This window comes from Acomys minous (assembly GCF_964271855.1).
Source record: "Acomys minous genome assembly, chromosome: 4".
Classification (NCBI taxonomy): Eukaryota; Metazoa; Chordata; class Mammalia; order Rodentia; family Muridae; genus Acomys; species Acomys minous.
In genome coordinates, this window is record NC_140486.1 from 126,466,104 (window position 1) to 126,484,882 (window position 18,779).

The window sequence follows — 18,779 nt, forward strand, 5'->3', positions numbered from 1 at the left end:
GTTTGAAATGTTGCATGGTGCATTTTGGTATCATGAATGCTAGTGTGCAGGAAGGAGGCATCCAGGTGAGTTCTACCTCCAGGGCTTCTGGGCCCTGTTTCTAGAGTGCATCATGTCTTCAGCAGGAGGGACTTCCCTTTCACCTCTGGGGTACAACCAAGGGCAACAGTAATAGTCTGAAAGTTTTTGGTAGTTTCTTAAGTGACACTAATTAACAATTCAAAGCAGGGCTTCTTGTGTCTGGTCTTGCGGATTTTGTTAGGGATTGTTTGGTTCTTAGAGGGAGTATTGTTCTCTCAGATGAGAGATTTTCATTTAACTATGTATGTATATTTATGAACAGATTTACTGGTATTATATTTTCATGTAGATAGCTAATATATGGTTTCTTATGACTATTCAGACATCTTTGCTGTTATTTTACCAACCTTCCACTTCTATATTTATCTGTCTCCATCCTCTCTAATTAGATCCCCCTTTCTGATTTTCCTCAATCAGATCACTTATACCTGTTATTCCTCTCTATTGCTTGCTCCCCTGACCCCCAGCCCACCCAACAACGTCCCCTTTTTACTTTCTTGGCTCCTGTACTTGGTACAATATATGTCTTCACATCTGAAGATGTAGATCCAGAAGTCATCAATGAGAGGGAACATTCAATGTTTGTCTTTCTGGGTCTGGGCTACCTCACCCAATATGATCTTTTCTAGTTCCATCCATGTGTGTGCAAATTTCATGATTTCAGTTGTCTTTATAGCTGAATAGTTTCATAGTGTATATGCACTACATTTTCATTGTTCATCTAATAACTGAAGGACAATTAGGTTGTTTCTATTTCCTAGGTATTGTGGGTAGAGCATCAGTGAACGCAGTTGAGCAAGAGAGTCTGTGGAGTGAGATGTCAAGTCCTTTGGGCATATGCCGTGGAGTGCTACAGCTGTGTCACATGGCAGATTTAGTTTTACCTTTTTGAGAATTCTCCACACTGGTTTCTATAGCGCTGTACCAGTTTACAATCCCAACACAGCAAATGAGGTTTTCCTTTTGCCTGGACCTCTTGTGGAATGTGTTGATATCTTATTGATCTTTGCCATTCTTACTAGGGTAAGAAGAAATATCAAAGCCATTTATCTACCTTACCTCAGTTGCTATGGATGACGATTTTTTAAAGAATGTATTTCTCAGCCATTTTTTAAAAAAAGAGTTGACTAGCTTTTACGTTCTGCCAACAGGAATCCAGAGAGTTCCAAAGAGAAGGGCTCTTGTCAGGGTCATGCTTACAAAGTGTCTGTGTGTCGATGACTTGGGTCAGTCTTACAGGGGCTCTTGATTTTAATTTTCAGGCTTCCAACTTGCAGAGCTGACACTATGCCTGTCAGAGACCCCAGCGCCAGCTAGCCACGCCCTCCTTGACGATCTATTTGCCGAGCCTCACAACTACTCCTGTGAGTTGAGAGACACTAATATCGATGGCCTGACCTTTCCTATAGCAGCGGTTCTCAGTCCCCCTAATACTGCAACCCTTGAGCTACAGTTCCTCATGGTGCAGTGACCCCTGACCATAGATCATTTCCATTGCTACTTCATAACTGTAATTTTGCTAATGTTATGAATAGTGCCATGAATATCTGATATGTAGGATGTCTGGGAAAGTGTCATTCAACCCCCAAAGGGGTCACAACCCACCGGTTGTGAATCACTGTTGTAGAGGTTCTATGTTCAGAATTGTGGGTTTCCTCTTCAAGATGATCAGCTTAGAAATCTTAACCCTTTTCTGACCTTCCAATCCCAGGGGTGCAGACTGTGTCTTAAGGCTTTTCCCAACCCTGAAATCGTCTGTGACTTCTCAGTTATGCAGTAGCTTAGGTTATTAGTTGCTCTATATGTTGTGTTTATATATTATGTACTTTCTGTTAAAGCAACTGGTAACTTTAACATCTCCTGATGAGACTTTGACAAACACAAAAATGATTCTTGCATGTGAGTTTTTTATTTCTAGTGTTAGAATAGTATCTGTACTTAAATATGATGAACAAACATGTCTTCATTTGATTTAATTTGATGCTATAATTTAGCAAAAGGCTCATACTTTTTTCCTTTTTAATAATTGAAACAAATTTATATAATATATTTGATCATGCTTTACCCTCCCCCAATTCCTCCGAGATCCTCCCTCCTCTCTAACCACCAATTGTATGTTCAAAAAGAAACAAACAAAAAAACAAAACAAAACCAAGGAACACAAGAAAAACCACAAAACCAAAAATCAAAACAGGCAATCAAATGACCAATAAGACAATAAAAAAAAGCAAAATATTTCATAAAATGCCAGTGAGTTTATGCTGTGTTGGAGAACCATTTGGTATGAAGCCTGGCTTATTGTGGATTGATATACCCAGTGAGACTCCACTGGAGGAAGGTGATTTTCCCTTTAGACACAGGTATCAATTGCAAATAGCTCCTTGGGTAGAGGTGGGACTCAGTGTACACTTCCCCTTCTAAGTGTTGGGATCGCATCTGGCTAGAACCTATGCAGCTCTTGTGCATGCTACCACAGTCTGTGAGTTTGTATGGGCATCGGTCATGTTGTATCTGGAAGGTACTGCCTCAAAAGGAGCATCCTTTAAAGTGTGTTGGTACAAGCCAGGGAATTTAGACTATGACAGAAATGAGGATTCAAATTTCAGTTATGCAACTTATTAGGAGCACTATTTTAGGCACGCTTATTCCTGCTAAACTTTAATCTACTGATCTGAAAGACAGATATAGTAAAGTGTTTAAGTGGTAATCTTGTTGTGACTATTAAATGGGCAGAATTCTGGGCATCCGGTAAGTTCAGCCAGTGGGCATCATCATCATCATCATCATCATCATCATCATCATCATCATCATCATCATCTCTGTAAAGGGGATTAAATCCAGAAAAAGGATGCATTTGCAAAGCATATAGCATTGAAGGAAGAGAGAAGAAGACAGGAAATGAGGAGCGGTTAGGCTCAGAAGAGAAAGCTAAGTATGTTTGGGAACATGTAGAAGAGAAGAGGGCAGCATGGGGAGGGCTGTGAACGGAGGGAGGGAGGGAGGGCAGGGCTCTGCAGCAAATAACATCATCTTCTAATTGAGTGCACATACTGAGCTTCATTTTGTCCTTTGTCCATTGGAGCAAAATCATGACGTCATCATGGTATGTCTAACCCATTCAGCTTGTGAGAACTGAGTTTCTGGGCAGCAAACATTTTTTCATGTTCAACTGCTTCTGCTAGAAAATCTGAAGATTACATATGTTGCAACTTTCATTCAGCCTTTCTGTTGTCACATGCTTTTTCTAGCAGAGAAACAACTTCATACCTTAAGAACATATCAGATGGTTTGTTTTTTTTTTAATTTCTTCCTGGAACTCTATTTCTCTTCAGTGTAAAGAGTCTGTGTCCTTAAACATGAATTTTTGTAAGAATTCTGTTATATCCCTGAGTTGTATGGTAAAAGCATAAAACTCACATTTGTTCAAACTGAAAGTAACATAGCAACTGTGTGGAAAAGACAGGCAGCAATTTGCCTGTTGACTTACAAACCAGTAATTGGACAGAGTTTATGTCATCTGCTCTCTGCCCAGGTGTATTTTCTAGTGTTTTTATGTTATGTAGATTGCTGGCTATAAATCTGTCAGCACTCATAAGACATGCCAGACAGCTGAAACACAGTCCCTCCTGATGTCAAGTGTGGCCTCATGCAGACCAAACCGGACACCAGATGTTCTCTTTGACAAATAAGCTGAGAGGAAGATAGCATTAACCTGAAGCAGCCCATTCTGCTTTTAAATTTTTACAATATGTTTGCCATAGCAAACACACTTATATCATTATTCTTGGGCTCCGTGAATGTAACTTCAGGATGAGGTCAAATGGAGAGCGCGCGCGCACACACACACACACACACACACACACACACACACACACACCTCTACCTCTGTCAAAATAAGCCCAAATTCATTTTTATTTGTGTTCATGGATGTGCATGTGTATACATGCATGCTACATGTGCTTTTACAAGTTTATTTATATCAAACATGAGAACTAGTTGTTGGGTGTTTTTGGTTTTTTGGTTTTTGAGATTTTTTGTTTGTTTGTTTGTTTGTTTTGCGTTACAAATTCATATCTTCTTCTTTCTTACATGTCCATCAAATGCTTCTCACTGATATGACTGACTGTACCCTACCAGAAAGGAAAGGAAAGCTAGTGTGACTGATTCTGGCCTTCTCCATGGATGGATAAACTACTGTGCTCTTGTTCACAGACAATTCTCTCACCTTAGTGTATAGTTTTCCCCCTGGGCTCTGACCTTGCTGTTCCCACGGGCATGGTGCTCACTGACACTGAGGGTCTGGGACTCAGTACATCCAGGTAGACAGACAGGAGAGGCACAGAGAGACAGGAAAGCAGCAAACTTTCCACTTCTTCCTCACTCTCCAAGCTTGAGACAAGGGCCTAACAGGCTTTTCAGACCTACCTGAGCAGGTTAGGGTCAGGCTAAGGCATGTTTGTCCTGCCAGCTGCCCTATCTTTGTTCAAACCGTCTAATCCTAAATTAGAGGAAGAAGATGCCCCTGGGCCCCCAAAGACCCTTAAACCTTCCCAGATCTGTTGTCTGCTTTGCATACGATGCCCTGCTTGCCTTGCTGTGGGAGTGTTTCTTCATCTTAAAATGACCCTTTCATCACAGGCTGATGCTGTCTGCTGCAGCAGAGATTTTCCCAGCTGCTACCTGTTGCACTCAAGGTTTTTCCTGCCTTTTAATTCTTTAACTGGTAGAGAAAACAAGTCCATCAGGACCGCTTTTCTGCCTCCCTGCCTACTACACGGAGTATTAGTTTTCCAGCCCCTTTGAGCTTGTTTGTGACCACAAAAGAGATATATATTAGTTCTGAGCTTGCTTCCTTAGCCCCTGCTCTTCTGCACAAGACAGAGAAGGCGGCAGTTGGCTAAAATAATGTGTTACAACTGAGGTACCAAAGATTAAAGCAGCCTGGAGTGCTGATCCATGTCTGCAGTGCAAGCTTTTAGAGTTCTCCGCAGAGAACGCAGCCTGAGAAAGTTGTGTGTGAGTTGGAGGCTCTTATCTTAGAAAGCCCAACCTGGTCACCCGTACAATATCTTCGATAAGGTAGGAAGGGCATATTATGCACATAATTTTCCCATATCCATCTTCTTAATTAATTGTTAAAACAGCTCTTAAAGTTGGTACTACTTTCATGTGTTTTATAGACAAAGATTTGATGTCTCTGAGAAATGAAGCGTCACACGGGCACACCGTTCCTAACATGGCTGACCAAGGCAATGGCAGGGCTCACAGTTCATGCTCTTCATCTCTGTACTCTGTACTTCCCAAGATAGTCACCAGGAAAATGGCAGGAAGACGGATGATGATGGAAACTTTCATTGACAGCACAGTTGTCTCACAGTTTCCCATATTCAGTGAAAGCCAAGAGCATTTTTTGTCTTGACAGATAAATTTAATCATAGAAAAGATTTTTCACTGATTTTGTGAAATTTAATTTTTTCTGCTATTGCTATAATGTGGGGAAATACAGCACTAAGCCGAACAACTGGCCTATAGTTAAGGATGCTGCATCCTGCTCTTAAAAATGTATTGTTTTGCCTCTTACACCTGTACTCTGGGATCATTCACAAATCAAATACCTATATAGAGGCCTTTATCTCAGTCCCTCAGGAGAATCCAGGCTAAAAGCACATGCGTAGATTCCTTTTAAAGCATAATACTATCTAAGTAGAGTAAAGAATCAAAGAATCTGACCTACATTACAGTAAAACCTGATTAAACTGAAAACATATACATTCCCTAAAACACCTTTTACCATATATTCTGAAGATCCCCCCTAGACGCACACACTATTCAATACCTTTAACGAGGAGAGAAATTAAAGGAAATCATAAGTGAACTGGAATTGAATGATAACAGGAAATTGAGACCTGAAAAATTACCAAACTCAAAAAGGAGACTAGTGCTAAATATATAAGTCTTGTGTTATAAATAAATGTTTTTACTTCAATAAAACAAAGCAAAGTTAAAATGAAAGCAATCGGCCTATTGAGAAAACACACAGACACACAAATACACGTCCTTACCTCTACAGTGGGGCTGCTCTGCCAAGTGCTGACGATGTTCACTAAGCCTGTCACTTGTATACATTATGATTATTTGGAATGGATTTGGAAGAGCCACAGAACTTAAATTTTAAATACATCCTAGTGGACACATAAAACGGATACTGATGGTGACCTGGGGTTGTCTCTTCTGGGAAAAGCTATCTTGGAGCTAACTGGTTTGCTTCAGCCCCTACCTCTGACTGATACGAGGGACATTTTCAGGTTTCCCAGCCAAGTCACTGCAATGATTCACTCTGCTCCCTTCTTGCCTGTGTTTAGGGGTGATGAGCTCCCCTCCAAACCACTGTGCTTTGTAGCAGTCGCACTTTACAAAGCTTTATGGAGCGCCAAGTTCTCATTCCCGAAATGGAAGTCGCGCCCCATCCATCGTGTGCGCCCTCCGTCTGTTCTGTGGAATTGAAACTTCCATTTTCATCCACTCCAACAACTATCAGCTCGCACAGAGGCCAGAGAGAAGTCAGCGGACATAGCCGCTGCTCAACACTTCTGTGGCTCCAGCTGCTAAATTTAGCAAGTAAGAAGAAGGCGCGTCCCTGCTCCCAGGTGTGTATAATGTTCACGTTCGCCTCTGCCTGCCGTGCTCACGATGTGGTGATCAAAAAAATGAATGCATGCCCAGGATGATGGCTGGAGGATGGAGTCAGGTATGTCCAGGTATGAAAACCAGATTACTGTTTTCACTGACTGCCTTGAAGAATTCCCGTATACAGATGAGCTAGTATGGGTCCTGGGGGAAACAACATCTTCTTAAGACAGAAAAATCTAAGCCGTTGTCTGATAGAAGCGCTCGTCTATGGTTTACATACAGAAGGAATTTTTCACCGATTGGGGGAGCGGGCCCGTCATCTGATGCTGGCAGGGGATGTACGCTCGCTGTGGGAGGATGATGCTGGCTCAAGCCCTCATCTGCAGACACTTGAGAAGAGATTGGAACTGGGAGAAACAAAAAGAACAACCCAAAGAATACCAAAGGATTCTGCAGTGTTTCCTAGATAGAAAAGACCGTTACTATTCAGTCCATCAGCTGGCACAAATGGATGTAGGAGAAGGGAAATCAATTGGCAATGGTGTGGACCAAATACAGTTGCACAGGTGATAAAAACAAACAAACAAACACACACAACAACAACAACAACAACAAAACCTCTCTTTATTTGACAAATGGAATTCCTTCGCTGTTTATATTTCAATGGATAACACAGTGATCGTTGAAGATATCAAGAAAATGTGCTGTGTTCTTCCTGTGGGTGCTGACACAGCTGCGGGGAGCCTTTCCAATTCTCTACTGCTTCCAGTCAGAGTAAAGGCACCTCTGCCACGTGTCCAGCCTGGGAACCCCTGCTGCTCACTGTGCCCTGTCACCTGGGCATAAACCAAATCAACCCTGTGCACACTGAAGCATTCAAAGAGTGTTTTAAAATGCCACAGTCATTAGGGTCTTTAGGAGGAAAAGCCAAATAATACTTATTACTTCAGAGGACTCTTAGGTGGTGAGTTGATTTTCTTGGACCCTCACACAACCCAGACCTTTGTAGACACTGTAGAGTAAATGAGTAGACAGCCACACCTCCCATTGCCTGCAGTCTCCACTGCGGAACAGCATCCTGAACTTGGATCCTCCTGTGGCCTTGGGAGCTTTCTGCAAAGAGGAGGAAGACTTTGATAATTGGTGAAGCCTTGTTCAGAAGGAAATTTTAAAGGAGAATTTGAGGATATTTGAATTAGCTCAGAAAGACCCATCATACTGGCCGCCCTTTGCACCACCAGCCAAGACTGAAGTGACAATCACCGAGGCAGAAGTCATAGACTCTACTGAACAGCTGGGGGACTTTGACCTGGAGGAAGATTTTGAGATTCTGAGTACGTTCGTTGGATAGTGAGAACTCAGTGAGGAGGGCTTCTGCCTTCTACCTGGCACCACAAGAACATGAGGTCATTACATAAAACTTCTCTGGTCAGCAAGTGCCTGATATGCCAACAGAATACAAACTCAAAAGCAATTATGACTGAGCCAAGTATGGTTTTTCAGAAATAAAGAAAACAGCAAATCAATGACACCAACCCATGCCTGAAAAGAAAAGGAAAAAAATCATGGAATCTGGGAGAAGAAAGATTCGGAAGCTATTGCTTCCCAGACAAGTCTTCAGCATCCGGGATGAGGGCATTTGGAAGACAGACAGCGACTCTCATCTTTCTGAAAGTACCAGCGTTTGAGAAATGGCTACACTGTTCTTCACCTTTTCAGGTGTGACCTCTTTGGGGCTAAATACTAAGAACAAATCTGTTTTCTTGCTCGAATTATAAAATAAATGAATCAAGGGGTTAATGTAGCACATATGCTTATATTAAATGTTGACTCCAAATATTCTCACTAAACAGTTTATCTTTTTTAAAGAGTATGAAATTCAGAGAGAGAGGAGATGTTGGATTATAGTCTATGACCTCTGGTCTATTCATATCCATTTGGTTAAAAAAATGGAGAAAATAGTGTAACTGTTGGATATGATTGAAGTTCCTGATAAAGTCTAAGTCATTATCAGTTTGAATCATTCTTTAAGAGACATCAGAAAAACCATCTAAAACTTACAAAAATTACTAATGTGCCAGATGTTCTTATACAGATGCGCTCACAATATCTTGTTACTTCCTCTCCAAAGAGGTTCCATCAGCTGTACATGAATTGTAAATATTGACCAATATTTAAAACCCTCTAATTAGATGCTATCTTGCTCTGAGGTAGGCATTATGAAAGAAAAGTGGTGTTACTAGCACTACAAAGCCAAAGCCACATGGTTTGCTTTATGCCACCATGCTGACTTTCTGTGTGTGTGTGTGTGTGTGTGTGTGTGTGTGTGTGTGTGTGTGTGTGTGTGTGTGTTAGGGGGTGATTTCTAAATTCACCTACTGCCATTTCCTTGTTTGCATGTTCCATACAGAAAGGACCAAAAGCTGCACTCACTATGAAAACTACATGCAGTTTTTCAATACAAGTCTTTTAACTACCCACTTTACAATTAGTGTGGTTTGTATCACTTATATATTTCAATCTCAAAACTCTACCCAAATTAATTGTGTTAACCGAAGTAGGTTTCTTTCTTTCTTTCTTTCTTTCTTTCTTTCTTTCTTTCTTCTTGTTGTGTTGCAGATCTAACCCAGGGCCTTGCATATGTTGGGAGAGTTGCTTTACGACTGAACAACATCCTTACCTAAAATTTGTTCATTTTAATTGTGTTAGTAACTGTCACAAGTAATCACTGTGTAATTCTGACTTTGACATATATGTTAGTAGTTTATTGGCCAATGAAACTTGCCAAAGAACTTAGTTTACAAAAAGTAAAAACTTCAGCCCTGTATCTGAGTTGGCCTCCTATGGCTGAATAAAACACCATGACCAAAGCCAACTTGGCAAAGGAAAGGTTTAATTTAGCTTACAGTTTTAATCCATCAGGAGGGCCAGGCAGATCCAGAACTATGGCAGAAACTTGTAGACACTAACCGAAGCACAGATCATGGAGGGGCGCTGCTCAATGGCTTGCTTCCCATGGCTTGCTCATCCTACTTTCTTATACAATGCAGGACCGCCAAACCCCCGGCATGCCCCTCTGCAGTGTGTTGGCCATCCCACATCAATCATTGACCAAGAAAATGCCCAACAGACTGGCCTACAGGCAGTCAGAGAGTGACGTTTTCCCACCTGAAGTTCCCTCTTCCCAAATAACTCTGGCTTGTGTCACGTTGATATTTCCATATCCAATAGCTCCATCGCTCTTTTATTTTTCCTCTTCTCCCTTTTCTCCCATCATGTGATTATCTGAACTACAGGGACAATTGATTTCCATTTCAGAAGTCTGAGAACAGAGAGAAACAGCTACCTTGAAATGGGATACCCAAATGATCACGTGGCTCCCTGCTGACATCTTTTTGATTTGATGGTGGCCAACAGTGCCCCCAGATCTGATGCACTTTCTGGGTTTTCACATTTATCGATATGACCAGAATTCATAGTAGATGCTTTGTTCTTGCTACTGATTTGGAAAGCATTTAGAAATAAATGTGTGAAATATTATAAAATGAAACACAAAGTAACTGAGTTTGATGAATCTTTAACTCAGACTATAAAAATATTTACTTGCTCAAAGTCTAACTCTGTTAGAGACCTTTTGTGGTGAGGCTACTGGTCTCAATGTCAAAGTGGGCATTCTGAGCTTTTGGTACACTATGATTAATGGCATTGGAAGGATTCTATCTGGGATTTTCAGCCTCTGTGCTACTAACACTTTGGGCAGGATCATCCTTTTGTTTTTCTGGGCTGCCTGCACACCATAGTATGCTTAACAGCATCCATGGTTTTATCCAGTAGCTATATGCTAACAGCTTGTATTAGGGACACTATTGCCATGATGAAAAACCATGAACAAAAGCATGTCGGGGGAGGAAAGCTATTTCGTTTACATTCCACTTTGTAGTCCATCATTAAAGAAAGTCAGGGCAGGAACTCAAACAAGGCAGGAACCTAGAGGCAGAAGTTGATGCAGAGGCCATAGAGGGGTGCTGCTTACTGGCTTGCTCTCATGGCTTGCTCTCTTTTACTAGTTCAGTGGCTTCAAGCAATTGTGAGAACCAGACCAGCAGGTAGACTACAAAATTAATTAGAGTCAGTAACGGAGGATCCTGGTGTGCAGAGAAGGGAAGAAAGGGGGAAAGGAGGGGAGAAAGGGGTTTACTTGCCTTATATATCTAAAGTCACAATCCAAGAGGGGAAGCCAAGACAGGAATTTATGCATGGCAGGAAGCTGGAGGCAGGAGCTGATGCAGAGGCCATGAACGGGTGCTGCTTACTGGCTTGTTCCTCATGGCTTGCTCAGCCTGCTCTCTTATAGGACCCAGGGCCACTAGCCCAGGGATGGGCCCACCTAAAATGGCTGGGCCCTCCCTCAACAATCACTAATTAGGATAGCACATTACAGCTAGACTTTATGGAAACAATTTCTCAATTGAGATTCTCATCTGTCAAATTACCCTAGCCTGTGTCAAGTTGACATAGAAACTAGCCAGCACAAAGCTCCCACCAGTTGTGAGAACCCATAGTGTCTCCAGACACTTGATATAGTCTGAAAGTAGATTAATCCTGACTGAGAGCTACTGGCATTTAAGACATCTACTCTTAGGAAAATAATTTTTCATGGGAAAAATTTCTCTATATCAGAAGTTTATCCCTGTCTTCCCTTCCAATGTGGTTCTGAGGATTTGCCTTCTATTTAAGGAAGGAAGGAAAGAAAGAAAGAAAGAAAACACAATTAAAATGAATGTATTTGTGTTTATTATTTTTAATAAAAGATCTCACTGTGTGTTCCAGGGTGGCTTTGAACTATTTTTAAAGTTGGAGGAAGAAGGTGAATACAATGAAACCATGTTGTAATTTTAAAAATCTAAAAGCTCAACTGAAATTTTAAAGATCTATTTTCATTTTTAATTATGTGTGTTTGTGTGTGTGTGTGTGTGTGTGTGTGTGTGTGTGTGTGTGTGTGTTGGAGTGTATGCCATGAGGGTATCAGGTCAGAAGAAGATACCAAATCCCCCGGAGCAAAAAGTGAAGATGGATGTGAGCTGCCGATAAGTGTGCCGGGAAACAACCCTGCAACAGCAGTGCGTGCCCTTAACCACCGAGCCATCTCTCTAGTTCCTTGGGTTTTGAAGGCCTGATCTTGTTTCTGTCCCAGGCCCTATGTATAACCAATTTTTAATGCAGGAGTTTCTGTTTTATTTGTACATATGCCAAATAAATGGCTTTTAATCGGAGAACTTAAAGTAAAAATCTTCATAAAGTAGAAAATCTAAATCAAGCCTAGATGGATAGAAGTATTCAAAACAAAACAACAAAGCCCTTGCTATTGTCTATTAGACATCGGGATCCAGAGTAGATTCAGGTAGCATGGCAACCACACTGATTACTTACAGAGAACCAAAGCTGGGAGATTATTTGACATGGTTGCGTCATTAGACAGAGTGAAGGATAGAACCTAAAGTACCCCCCCCTCCACCCCCAGGCTCAGCTCAGCTCTCTTCTTACAGTTTCATGCGACTTTCTGAGCGTACCGTCTCTTATTATCTTCGTGGTATAGTATTTTCACATAAACATGCGCAGCAGTATTTTTAGACAGGACCCTATAGCATGTGGGTGTAACAGATTGCAAAGCTAGAGGAAGGGAAGAAGAAGAAGGAATGATTATTTCAAGGAAATTTCACGTCTGTGGGATCTAGAAGGGATTATATAAACCTTATTTCCACTGCTTGGCTATGTCTATGTGTGAAGAACTATCTCTGGCCCCTGATGTCCCACTCCCAGCATCCCTGGCAGATAACTTGCTGTTGAGACCACACTCTTGGGAACGTGGCTTACCAACTATTTAAGGAGCAGGCAAATTTGGCTGCAGAGCTAGTCCTTTGGGAGATATTCAGCTCATAGTTTGACTATATTTTTACTGTGTCCCCAGAGAAGCTAAGCCCGGGGAGGGAGACAAAAGGAGGTGTAGGAGGAGCCCCCATTTCAGTAGTGGGGGAAAAGGATCCCTAGAAGAAATGTCAGACAAGCGCTTTCTTCCGCAGGCTCTCCTGACCCTAACCGTCTGCCTTCTCCTCACACTGTTCCATCAACTGTAGCAACCACGCTCTGCATTATTAGATCCTACAACCCACCCAAGGTGTAACTGAAAGTGTTAGTATTTTAACCAATATTTCCGTGTTTGTCCTGCATAATAGTGCATGCTAGTTACCAAACTGCCTGCTTAGGTTGAGTTCTTTATACCCCACGTATTAACAAAGACTTGGCAGTATGTCTGTCTGTGTCTGAGTTATTCCACTTTAGCAGACTGTCTTCCATGTTTACCTATGGCTTTATAAATAAAGATTTTCTTTATTGTCTTTGGCTAAATGAAATAATATGCTTTGTGTGTAAGTATGTATGTGTGCACATGCTTCTGATTGGCTACTGTGAATCATGTTACAATAGGCATATGAGGGTAGATCTTTTTTGAGGTATTGACATCATTTCCTTTGGATATAAATCTAGGTGCAGTATTAGATAATAATGCAGCCTAAGCTTTGAGTGCATATCAAAGAACTTCTATTTCCATAATGACTGTAAATAACTTAGAATTTCACAACTTATATAAAAATGTTTCTAGATTTTTACCAATACTATTTGCCCTTTTTTTCTTTAGAAAATCAAATTTATTTATTGGAGATACACTCTACCAAAAATTATTCTAAAATGACATCCAGAGTTTTGATTCATATCAATTAGTTCTATTTGCCCCCATGCAAAAACTAAATAATTCATGTCTGGTTTCATACATTAGTAACTTAATTTTTAATTTTTTATTGTTTGTTTTATACATACAAAAAAGATTTTCAACCTCCCCCCTGGTTTCTCCCTCATCCTCGACTTACCACTTTCCCCTCCCAAACTCGTATTCTCTTTTTCTAACCTACTGAATTAATTTAGTGCCTGGTGCACATGACACAGGGTGGGGTACAGGTGGCTTCCTAAAGGCTGCTTTAAAGAAAACCCTCCCTCCCACCTCAGTCATAAATTGCTAATAGATCCTCAGACAGGGATAGAATCTCACGAGCCCCACCCTTTCCTGCTGGAATTTGTCTGGTTTGATCTTGTGTGGGCCTTGTGCACACAGTAAGCCACTATGATTCCTGTGCACAAGGCACCGTCATGTCTGTCAAATGCTGCTTTACTCAAGATGTTTACTACCTTTGGCTTTTAGAACCATCCCCTCCTTCTTCTGCAGTGACCTCTGCAGCCTTGGAGGATATGTACGATATAGATGACTCTTTTAAATCTTAGCACTCCACAGTCCCTTAATCTTTGCACATTGCTCAACTGTGGATTTCTGTATTGACCATCATCTACTGAAAAAAGAAGCTTCTCCGATGAGAGCCAAGAGATGTGCCAACCTTGTCTCCATCAGTGGTACCAAGCATGAGCTCTGTTTTATGGAGTAGGCTTTGAATTCAATGAGAAAGTTGTTGGTTGCTCCTATAATATTTGTACCACTATTGCACCAATGACAATAGTAACAGTCCTTATCTATAAGCTGGGACTTACTTACTTCATTTAATTTTTTTTTGCTTGTTTTTTTTTCCTTTTGTGGCATTTCTTTCTGATTTGAAATTTTCTTTTTGCAATGCTATGCCTTGATTCCTATCTGTTTTTGTTAAATAATATTTGTAAGTATTAGTAAATATTGTAAGTATTATTAAATAAAAAGTAAATAATTTTGAAAGAGTAATATGTATGAACATTTAACGTAATCTCATCTAAAGTAAGACATTGAGAAGAATGAATATTTCAACAGAGTAGGAGCACAGTCTGTGAAAAATATGAGATGCTCTGATTTATGAAAAGTAAGTATTCAAGTATTTAATTAATTAAGAAAAATTTTATTAAAATTTCAAGTATTAATGATCCTTAGGAGTGAGGAAGGCATTGAAAAGATTGTCTCTTTCCTTTTCAGAAGGACTCTGCAGATGGGAGAACAGAGCTAGACCATGGCTAGATGGTTGATAACTTACTATGACCAAAGATAAACAGAATAGTTATAATATTTATGTGGAAGACCTTTAGAGTCCCTTATGTATACGATGAGTCTCTGGACTTAGAGGAAAGGGAGCAACGAGTACTCACAGGAAGCCGTCAATAAGAAGGACGAATACAGCTCTTACTGCCTAACAGATACGGCCCAACTCACCAGAGAGGAAAGTCTGCTAAGGGGCTTCATGATGAAGTCCCAGAGTAATAGCAAGAGTAGATGCTGAGCTCTGGAGAAATTTATGATCCTTGCCACCTCTCAATCTCATGCATGATATATTTTTATTTAAAATGTTCAATCTACGAAATGGCACGCATGAAACATATGAAATATATCAGAGCTGTGATGGGTATAATTCGAAACACTAGTGCTGGTCACATCTGAATAAATAAAATAAATAGCTTTTGTATCTTTTTCCTTGAAGTTTTTTTAATCCTCCTTAATCTTTTGTTGTTGTTGTTGTTGTTAAAACAGTTATATACCTCATGAAACATATTTCAAATTCTATATAGGTAAAATTCAAATGCTTAGCTCAGATACATTGGGTGCTTATTGTCTGTGGAAATAATATGCTTTGGTTTTCTGTTTGATTACTTGTTTGGACTAACAGTCATCTGGCCATGATTTTAACAGAAGAGCTATCTCATCAGAAATGCTGTCCCACGTGCGTCCCCTTGTTTAGCAGCTGCCCAACAGTGAACGCTTGTTTACAGAGGTTGCTTGGTTCCCACACAAGGACGACATGAACTGCTCACTGGGCAAAGATAAGGATCTATTTGCTTTCCTCAGCTCTTGGTATCAGTGGCACAGCAACTGCAAGCCAAGATGTCAGGAGAATCCACACTTCTCCCAGTTTCCCATTGTGATGAAGCCAAATTAATCCTTTTCAGGCTGATTTGGAGGCCTTGGCTGCAGGAGGCAGCAGCCGCATCCATGGCTGCAGGAGGCAGAAGCTGCAGACAATGAGAGCATGTTATGCTGGCCCCATCAGGGTGAGGGATAACTGTGCCTGCCTCACCTCCCTGAGGGCCTGGAAGCATCTGTAGCCAGGTCCTTGGAGTGCACGGCTTTCCATCTCTGAACTCCAGCCCGGCAGTCCCCTCCTTCTCTTCAGAAAGAGGCCTCAGCTTAGTGACTATTGTAATTCTGCACAGAATATTCTAGCACGCTAGTCTCCAAATGAAAAGTTGAAAATGGAGAGAAAGAATAGAACGAAGAAAACTGGACCTCTTCACATCTCAACCCTAAAAGATTCTTGCTTGTTCCCAGAAATATTATGTCTCCCAGTGCCAGACAACATCCTGGGGGCTTTGAAACTGTTCTTTCTGGCACTAGAAAGTTCCCATACCCCAGTTTACCTCCAGACCTGTGAGGATTTAGAGGGCTCTAGGGAAGGTGAGAGAAATATGGGCATTGTTTTAAACCAGTCTCAACCGTCCTTATGCTGTGACCCTTTAATATAGAGCCTCATGTAGTGGTGACTCCCAACCATAAAATTTCTTTCATTGCTACTTCATAACTGTAATTTTGCTACTGTTGTAAATAATAATGTAAGTATCTGTGTTTTCTGATGGTCTTGGCTGACCTCTGTGGAAGGGTCCTTTGACACACGTACCCCCTACCCCCAAGGGGTTGTGACCTACAGGTTGAGAAACACTGCTTTAAACACTCAGATCCCACACCTCTATGCCGAGGAACGTCTAAAGCACGCTGGCTTGGAAACAGCTTCATTTAAGACAGTTGCAATGTCAAAGTCCAGGAGCCGTATCTGTTATCACGAGAGACTTTCAACTTAGTGACCACCCACGAGTGAGCACTGCTGCTTGTATGGTGGGAATGCACAAGAGGAAAACACTTTGCGTTGGGCAGAATTCTGAGGTGGCTTCCAGGATACCTAGTCCCTTGGCACAGTGCCTCTGCTACTGAGGATGGACCCGAGCCGGAGCACAACGTGGTGACACACTAATGGTGGTGCTGCAAGACAGCTAGCTGGCTCGTCCTAGCGGGAATGGTGTGATCAAGGTGTCCTTGGAAAGATCCAGGCCCTTCTTGAAGGATCATAAGACTGTGATGACGCCTGAGGAGGGCCTTGTGGCAAGGGACTTACACTGTCCTGTAGTACTTTGAGGGGACTGAGATGACAAGAAGCAGGGACTCAGTTGAGCAGTTGCAAGTAAATGTGCACGTATCCTGTCCTTATGTGGACGCAGGAGATGGATCCGGGCACCGCGTGATGCTACAGACCAAGACGCTCCACTGTTCTTACCTGATGAAACTCACCCAAAACACAGCAGGCTCTGACCCACAGAGACCAGGAGACAATACGTTTCTATGTTGTGACCGAGTAATTTTTGTGTTAAATTTTTATAAAATAATAGAGAATTAACACATACTTCATAGTTTATTTTATGATATTGACAATGTTTACAAAAAATATGGTTTCGCCTTATACATAGTCGTGAGTGTTTTTTTAGCTTCTGTCTAAATGCATGGTATTAACATTCTAACCCACCCACTAGGGTGTTAGAAGGTTAGGGTGATTGTCGGAGGAGGATGTGAGGAGGGCATAGCTCTTTGGAGTGAAACCAGTGCCTTTCAGACCTACCTTACCCTTGGCCATGTGAGGGACAGTTACCAGGTGGCACTGCAAAGCCAGAGAGCTGCTCTCACACGACACTGTGATGCCAGTGCCCTGATGTTGGATTTCCCGGCTCCAGAGCTGTGAGAAACGCATCTACGCGCTTTATAAACCACCTAGCTTATGGTATTCCCGTAGCAGCACACATCTTCAGGGTTAAAAATGCCCATTCTTCCATTGTAAGACATTGTTTCCCTTAAAATTCAGTTGTACTGTCTATGTACTGTTTATACATTAATCTCATGGTGATCTATGCCAATCTTTGTGGAGTTCAGTTCTCCCCTTGCATGTGGGTTCTGGGGTTTCATCTCAGGATGCCAGGATTTCACACCAAGTGCCCTTTCCTTCAGAGCCACCGCTTTGGCCCCAGACACTCTTAATGGACCTAAGCTGCCACCAAAGTTATAATCTTATAAGTACAGGTACTGTGTTGTCATCACCTAGATTTTCTGAGCGAGTAACAATATGATTGATCTGTGGTTTTCTGTACTGGAAAACTGCCCCCCAACATATATTTACTGGGATCTTATAGACCACCAGTGGTACTCGGGGCGCTGCCAATAAGATACACAGAGGGAAGTAGAGTTAAGCAAAGAATGTGCAGTGGTGTGTGTCAAAGGCCTCAGCCTGTTCCAAAGAGAGATGTAGCGCTTGCCTGTCCTCTCCAAATGACCCAGTTGGCAGAGGGAACCTAGGCCTTTGTACTCTCATATTAACCGGTAGTTATTGAAGCCTGCTCCTGGGAAGGGTGGATAAGCATGTGGTAGTGGGATTGCCAAAACTGTCAGTTGAAGTCGATTTGCAATCTGTGAGCCCTTGGCTGACAACGCGCTGGCAGCTGGAGAAGTTGTCTAGGGGGAACTGGGTGGCGCCCAACAGCTGTCGTTAGAGTCTATTGAGATCCGCTAGCTTCATGTAAAATTCTATCTCATGCTGCTGGCCAGGGGCTCCTGGAGGCTGTGGTTGCTTTTACCTTTTACCTGGTGCCAGTAGCACAGACAGTAGCCCCCTGCTGTGGATGTGCAACTTGGAGACGCGCTTTCAGGTCAAACTCTCCCTCTATTACTCAGTTAAAATTGTCCGTGCCATCACTCAGCACCTCCATTTGTCTGTCTGGAGTTTTTGATAAGGTGACGTTGATGCCTTTAGCCTCCGTGCCTTCTCCAGGCACTGTGTACCACACTTAGCCACTGCTTGATTTGGTTGGGATGGTAGACAGAGCTGCCTTACGCGACCACCTGGATTCTCCACCTCCATGTGTGAAACAGCAGGCCTGCCTGACTCCTACTTACATTTTGGCAGATTAGGCCTGACAGGACATTAGTTATTCATGGCTTTTTTTGGGGGGAAGGA

At 41.8% G+C, this 18,779-nt stretch overlaps 1 long non-coding RNA gene and 1 pseudogene across 2 annotated transcripts in view; both read left to right on the forward strand.

Moving 5' to 3' along the window:
- The window catches only part of LOC311595462, a 30,785-nt gene that overhangs the window by 11,164 nt on the left and 842 nt on the right, over positions 1-18,779 (forward strand). The window contains exon 3 of the long non-coding RNA XR_014778453.1: positions 1,344-1,445. This is a non-coding gene — a long non-coding RNA (uncharacterized lncRNA). The remainder of the gene's footprint in view (positions 1-1,343; positions 1,446-18,779) is intronic.
- Positions 7,067-8,062, forward strand: LOC311595776 (cysteine protease ATG4A-like; annotated as a pseudogene). Its single transcript has one exon. The product of its transcript is annotated as a cysteine protease ATG4A-like (transcript).